This window comes from Podarcis bocagei (assembly GCF_964188305.1).
Source record: "Podarcis bocagei genome assembly, chromosome: 5".
NCBI classification, from domain to species: Eukaryota; Metazoa; Chordata; class Lepidosauria; order Squamata; family Lacertidae; genus Podarcis; species Podarcis bocagei.
Genome location: NC_138129.1, coordinates 10,999,379 through 11,007,346, shown reverse-complemented (window position 1 = coordinate 11,007,346; position 7,968 = coordinate 10,999,379).

The window sequence follows — 7,968 nt, the reverse complement described above, 5'->3', positions numbered from 1 at the left end:
GCTGAGTTTCCCCAGCCACTCTGGGCAGCTCCCAATCGAGGGTTAAAAACAATACAGTGGTAATGAAAATAGGGACGTCCTATTCCATAACAACAACAACAATTTTACCATTTATACCCTGCCCATTTGACTGGGTTGCCCCAACCACTCGGAACAGTTTCCAGCTTATATAAAAACATAATAAAACTTTAAACATAAAAAACTTCCCTATACAGGGCTGCCTTCAGATGCCTCGGGGGGGTCAGATAACTCCATACCCTCCAACATTTCTCTGACGAAAATAGGGACACCCTAAGGAAAAGCGGGACATTGTGGGATCAAATCAGAAACTGGGATGGCTTCTGTAAATACGGGACTGTCCCTGGAAAATAGGGACACTTGGAGGGTCTGCCCTTGTTTCCATAAAAGAAGGGTCCCTTTCCCAACAATACTTGGCTTTCCTTCCTGAATTTCCTGATTCTCCCCCCCAGAGCCCATAAAGTGGGGGAAGGGCAGGAGGAGGAGGCTATTTTGGTTTATTAACCTCCTTGCGGCCAGGTGAAAGGTTAAATTCACATGATTCATTGGAGGCCGGGAGACAGCACTTTGTTGCTAGGAGTGTGGGGAATGCGCAGGGCTCCAGCGAAGGAGTCTGACTAATCTTTAAGGGAGAGGGCTAGGCTCCTGTCTGACTGCAGCAGCCCCAGCAGTTCTGTGTTTCATTTCAGACTGTCATCCTCCTATCTCTCAGCTCACTCCCAGTTCTAGCCTCCTGCCAGATCCTGGGAACTGTTTGCTCAGGCAAATTTATAGATGAAGAGAAGCGAGGAGGTGGAGGGAGGAGGAGGAGGAGGCGCGATTGCAGAGAGGAAGGGAAGCCCAGCTCGCTATTGTTCATCTGGGCCAAAGGAAAAGCTGCAACCTTCGCAAACTGTGACATAATCTTGAATGGAGGACACACATGGGGAGACTGCGGCCCTCCAGACATGGTTGGACAACCGCTCCCATCGCCTCTGATGGGTCATGCTGTCTGGGACTGATGAGAGTTAAGAGTCCAACGATATCTGGAGAGCCACAGCTTCCTGGTCCCTGCAGTAGAGTGAGGGGGGTTGTTGTTTATTTGTTTCTTGTTTGCTTGCTTGCATTTATAATGTTATGTGTTTGCGGGGAGGGTTAGGCCATACTCCAAAGTCCCTCCTAATGCCTCGACCCAGCAAAGATTCACTTGTTGGAATAGCCAGGCTAACTTAATGGCCTAAGTAAAGATCTTGAAAATAGCAAAGAAAATGGATTTGTGCCAGAGGGAAGTGCGTGGACGCTCCCTTCCTCCCTCCTTCAATTGGCTGGTAGTTAGAAGGACAAAAGCCAGAGGCTGAGATGTTCATGAGCTAGAAGTTTGAAGCAGGCAGCGGGCGGAAGGAAGCCTGGAGGGGGAGAGAAATACTTGATTTCTGCTGGAAACCAATTCTGTGGCTATGGGAGGAACAAGACCTTCTTGTGGTGTTAATGTTGTGAGCCCCTCAGGTTGTACCTTGGTTTTCAAACAGCTTAGTTCTTGAACATTTTGGTTCCCAAACGCCACAAACCCAGAAGTGAGTTTTCCGGTTTGTGAACTATTTTGGGAAGCTGAACATCCGATGGGGCTTCTGAACGTTTTGGAAGTCAAACAGACTTCCGGAATGGATGCCGTCCAACTTCCGAGGTGCAAATAAACCATATATCATAAAGACACCACAGTCTCCTCATTCCAAGGAATCTGAACCCTGGCTAAGCTCCTTGAACCGCTGAAAACTCACAATGCTCAGAGATTGGGGTGGCGTGCAACACTATCTCACCTTCATCCCCCCCCCCCGGAGCTCAAGGTGACATAAATGGTTCTCCTCCTCCTCATTTAATCCCCACAACAACCCTGTGAGATAGGTTAGGCTGAGAGGCAATGACTGGCCCAAGATCACCCAGTGAACGTCACGGCTGTGTTGAGATTTGAACCCTGGTCTCCCAGCTCCTAATCTGAAACTCTACTCACTGTACTACATTGCCAAGGAACTGCCTGGCACCATTGGCACCATCAGCTATGAAGGTTGTTTGTTTCTCCTTCTCGTTCCCCCCGTGAAATCTTCAGTGTGTCCCAGTTTGACCTTTCAAGTTAGGAGTGTTTCCAAACATTCAAATAGGAGAGAGGGCAGAGAGACTGTTGCAACAGCCCTTAACTGTGTGATATTCTTTTTGTAAAAAAGCTGTTTCTAGAGAAACGGTCCACTTCCAGGTCTCTGTCCCTCGAAAAGAGGCCACCAGTTTCCCCAAACCAGTCTATTCTCTTCCCCTCCATCTCAGCTTTCTAATAGTACTTTTTAAAAAACACATCCTGAAAGCCTTGAAGAGCTGGTCATAAAGACTGTTCACACATTGTGCCAAGTGCATTGAACATCTCTACTCATTCCAACCCCCTAACCTGCCCAGCACACAGGAAGTTTGGATTGCACCCAAAATTATGCTTTTATGGACTACTTACATTAATAGATAGGGGACACAGGTGGCGCTGCGGGTTAAACCACAGAGCCTAGGACTTGCCGATCAGAAGGTCAGCGGTTCAAATCTCTGCAACGGGGTGAGCTCGGTCCCTGCTCCTGCCAACCTAGCAGTTTGAAAGCACGTCAAAGTGCAAGTAGATAAATAGGTACCGCTCTGGCGGGAAGGTAAACGGCGTTTCTGTGCACTGCTCTGGTTCGCCAGAAGCAGCTTAGTCATGCTGGCCACATGACCCGGAAGCTGTACACTGGCTCCCTCGGCCAATAAAGCGAGATGAGCGCCACAACCCCAGAGTCGGTCACGACTGGACCTAACGGTCAGGGGTCCCTTTACCTTTACATTAATAGATATCGAGGGATAATAGCCTCCCCAAGAAGAGAGGAGATCCAGCCAGCTCTGCTCTCTCACCAGGGGCCTGAACAGCTTTCCCAATCCCAGTATTGGAAAACACAGGATCTACCCACTCTGGAAGAATGGCAGATGAAGGTGATAGACTATATGGGACTGGCTGAAATGACTGGCAGAATCCGAGACCAAGGGAGAGAGACAGTGGAAGAAGATTGGAAGAAATTCAAAACTTATCTTAAGAAATATTGCAAAGTCAATGAGTGCTAAAATGTTGAGGGTATAGAAAAAAGGGGATTACAGCTGTAAAAGGTTAAGTAAAAGAAAAGAACAAGGGAAAATTAGATAAACTTAAGGAGGAGGATTTGCTGAAACTAATTTGGAAATCGGGATGCAGAAAGGGGAGGTATGGGGAAGTCGGTGAAGTAAGGTTTAAGAAAAAAGGATTCGAAATTATACATGTTTCTGTATGTGTTTGTATGTTTGTATTGTGTTCTGTGCATTGTTTGTGTTTACATAAATTGTGAAAAACCAATAATTATTTTTTTTTTAAATAATGAACAGCTTTCCCAATCCCAACCTTTATCAAACAGTAGCATTTTCACCACTGGCTACCAGGGCTTAGTGGCTGGTAGAAGGGAGGTGATCAGACAGGCTCCAACCACAGAAACATAATGAGTTGCAAATGACTCATTAGCATGGCTAGTACACTTAGGTTGGCATTCATCTGTCTTGGGAGACAATGAAGGAGTGAGCCTTTGGGGGTGAAGTCAAACTGTTGGAAGATTACAGTGTCTGCTGTGGCTGTAGAGACCGACACTGGGAGAGACATGTTTTGTTGCAGCTGGGGCAGATGAAGACGTCTGGTTGTGCTGCTGTGGATGCACAACGGTGTGCTCCTCCCAGCGGTTATTCCTCCTCTGTTCACTGCTATGGGTGCACAACCTTGACTGTCTGTCTCCAGGCACTGCAGTCACTGGCAAGGGATTCCCACTCAGCAGGGTTGATGTTGCCAGCCTTTGCATCATGTTTGCAGACATCTTTGTAACACATAGTTGGGACTCAGTTACATTAGTTTTTGAAAAAGTGTTTTAACTGGGTTCTAACACGGTGACAGGGATGCAGGTGGTGCTGTGGGTTAAACCACAGAGCCTAGGACTTGCCGATCAGAAGGTCGTTGGTTTGAATCCCTGTGACAGGGTGAGCTCCCATTGCTTGGTCCCTGCTCCTGCCAACCTAGCACTTTGAAAGCACGTCAAGTGCAAGTAGATAAATAGGTACTGCTCCAGCGGGAAGGTAAACGGCATTTCCGTGCGCTGCTCTGATTCACCAGAAGCGGCTTAGTCATGCTGGCCACATGACCCGGAATCTATACGCCGGCTCCCTCGGCCAATAAAGCGAGATGAGCGCCACAACCCCAGAGTCGGCCACGACTGGACCTAATGGTCAGGGGTCCCTTTACCTTACTTTTAACACAGTGACACCAGATGGCGCTGTAGAGCTCAATCCCTTGGCAGTGTGATTCCCCATTATGAGCTTTACAACACATTTTCCTGAAATGTTTTTTGATGTGTTTAGATCCAGCTTTGGTCTCCCAATAGGCCTGGTCCCTGAAGCCAGCTCCGCATAGAGCATTTCCTTGGGGATCTTCAGCTAACATTTCCTAAAAAAGAAAGGATTGCTGCTTTTGCAATGGGACTCCCCCCCTCCCCAAATCTGTTCCAGAAGGGAACCCCTAAAACAAATTTAGGGGATTTAGGGGGAGGAGAGAGGAGACAAGTCCTTTTGTTCAAGTAGAAATCCTTGCACAGACTTTGCACTGCTTTGTATACAGCCCATAAATACTGATACAGTGGTACCTCGAGTTAAGTACTTAATTCGTTCCGGAGGTCCGTTCTTAACCTGAAATTGTTCTTAACCTGAAGCACCACTTTAGCTAATGGGGCCTCCTGCTGCTGCCGCGCCGCGGGAGCACGATTTCTGTTCTCATCCTGAAGCAAAGTTCTTAACCCGAGGTACTATTTCTGGGTTAGCAGAGTCTGTAACCTGAAGCGTATGTAACCCAAGGTGGTTGTTGTTTAGTCGTTTAGTCGTGTCCGACTCTTCGTGACCCCATGAACCAGAGCACGCCAGATACTCCTGTCTTCCACTGCCTCCCGCTGTTTGGTCAAATCATGCTGGTAGCTTCGAGAACACTGTCCAACCATCTCGTCCTCTGTCGTCCCCTTCTCCTTGTGCCCTCCATCTTTCCCAACATCAGGGTCTTTTCCAGGGAGTCTTCTCTTATCATGAGGTGGCCAAAGTATCGGAGCCTCAGCTTCAGGATCTGTCCTTCCAGTGAGCACTCAGGGCTGATTTCCTTCAGAATGGATAGGTTTGATCTTCTTGCAGTCCATGGGACTCTCAAGAGTCTCCTCCAATAATTTCAACTCACCATCATTTAAACGAGCTCCTGCTCTAGAATAACGCATCAAAACTTTTGCCAGCTCCTAGTTCTGCATTCAGAGCTGATAATGTACGAATCATCCCTAGCCATAGCCATTCTATCAGGTTTCAGAACAAAGAAGCAAAGCTATTCTTTGGTGGGGGAACCTAATGGAGCAACCCCCAGTAGCCCAATTAGGACAGAGCATGCTCAGTGGCTACAGAATGTTGAGTACCTGTTTGAGGGGGGAGGGCAGATATTAAATGCCAGGGTGATGGTGAAATGGAATATCCTGAAAGAAGGCATGGTTGGCTGGCTGGCTGGAGCCCTGAACAGGAACACTGCACACCTAACATTTTATTTTAAATTCCCCTTGCTGTGTATATTTAATGTACTGTGGGCACATAACACTTCCATTTCTTGGTTTGTTCCACAATGGAATTTCATGTCTCTCTGCCTAAGGCTCTCTCATTCCTCCACACTTTCACCGAATGCCTTTTAATCTCATTTTTTATTTCCATGTTCTCTCTCACCTCCTCCTGCAAGTTTCTGCTAAAAATAAAAAATAAAAATCTCTGTGGAATAGCTTTTCACCCACCTCTCCTTCGGCCGCATTTCTCATTTGGCTGATTTCATTCGTCATTCACATTTATTCCTCGGTCCTTTACTTTCATATCTCAGCCAATTTCTCTCATCCTACCTCCTTTGGCATATTGATGGAGCTGAGCAAAAGCAGAGGCGTTAAGTGCATGGATGCACATGCTAGAAATGTGTTCATCCCTGTGTGTCTTAAATGTGCCATTGCTGTTGCTGCTGTTTGATTTGTATGCCACTTTTCCAAGATCCTCCTAAAGCGACTTGCAATCCAAAGGCTCTAAACAAAGAAACACAACAGTGAAGTATCAGAACAAGCCCATCAATGAAATAACATGCAAATCAGACAAGTTTTCAAAAAATTAACAGAGCAGATTTCGCCTGTGTGTTGTGTGTGTGTGTGTGTGTGTGTGTGTGTGAGAGAGAGAGAGAGAGAGAGAGAGAGAGAGAGAGATTCTCCAGGACATACAACTCTCTCTCTCTCTCTCTCTCTCTCTCTCTCTCTCTCTCTCTCTCTCTGTGTGTGTGTGTGTGTGTATGCACAGTTTGGGGGATAGCTCTGCTGATTTTGAGCATTGCACGATTGTCATGGCTAGTATCTATCAGTCATCAAATGCCTGAGTAAGCAGGAATGGTTTTCAATTTCTCCTGAAAGTCAATAATGACGGAAACAGTTGCACTTCACCAGGAAGCAGAGTTGGCCCACCTATTAGGAGAGCAGAAGCCCGTGAGGCAGTGCTCCCATGGGTGCCCCACCCACCGCACTGCCTCCGCTGGTGAAGCAGCACCGGCAGTGGCGCCAGTTTCTAGCTAGATCTCATGAGATGTCACCAAGATCTCCCGACATCTTGCTGGAACTCACTGCCAGCACTTCAAAATGGGACGGGACATTCCTGCCATGGAGGTCACTCCCCCAAAGGGGAACCACCACTGAGAAGGCCTTATCATGGGTCAGTGACAACAAGGCAGCAGCCGGAGGTGGCACCACCAACAGGACTTCTCCTGCTGATCGTAGGGACTAAGATGGTTGATACTGGAGAAGGTGCTCTTTTAGCTGTTTGGGTCCCAAGCCATTTAGTGCTTTGTACACTAGCAAGATGAACTGGGCTTGGTAGCTCACTGACAGCTATTGGAGAGGTTTCAGGACCAGTGACACTTGGGTTGGCCCACCTACCAACTTAGCAGCTGTATTCTGCTATACTGTCTTCAAGGGCAGCCCTACATAAAGTGCTTTACAGCAGTCAAAGCAGGCGGTCACTAGAGTACTTCAGTCCAGAATCTTCCCGACACAGGTAACACTGTGCCAACATCAGTTGCACACCTTCATTCTAGGCAACATGTTGCTAAAGGGGGCTGCTGGATTATTACTCTACGTTGCCAATTCTAACCACCTGTCATCTTGAACTCCTGTGGTTAAATATCTGATTGGGATATGTTTTGAGCCCATTTCTCCCAGCTGTTTCCTAAATGGATTGACCACCATTGTTCATTCTGAAGACCAAGGCAGCTGAGGTCAGGTCACATGAGACCTCCATTGATCGGCATCCAATGTTTCTTCCAGAGTTGAAGTTGAGGTCACCCCTTGAATAGGCTGACTTTGAGAGCTCTTGTTGACCAAGCAGAATTTGTTAACCAAGACAGACATTGACAGGTCTGATGTTGCATTTGACAGGGTGCATGTTGCAATGATTTACAGTCCAGGTGCTGTTGTAAAAAAGCAAGATATTTACCAGAGATTCCAAGGAAAGTTAAATTTTAATCCTTAAGGCATTTTGCTATTGCGACTCATTTGGAAATGTCCATTTTGACCCCAATCTGCAATATTTTCTCTCTTCTGGCTATCCACTAAAATGGCATTGTGCATTGCTGTTTCTTTTATATGGTAACCCCCCAAAAAACTAAACCGGTGAGATGGGAATACTGACAAGCTTGTTCTAATGGAGTTTTAATGAGTACTGGATGAATATTGATACCAAGCAATCCTGAAATACCATTTCCTCTGTTTCATTATGTTCCTTTATATTCTGTTGTAAGCCACCCACAATGGCTGGGGCAATGTAGTCAGATGGGTGGGATACAAGTAATAAATTATTATT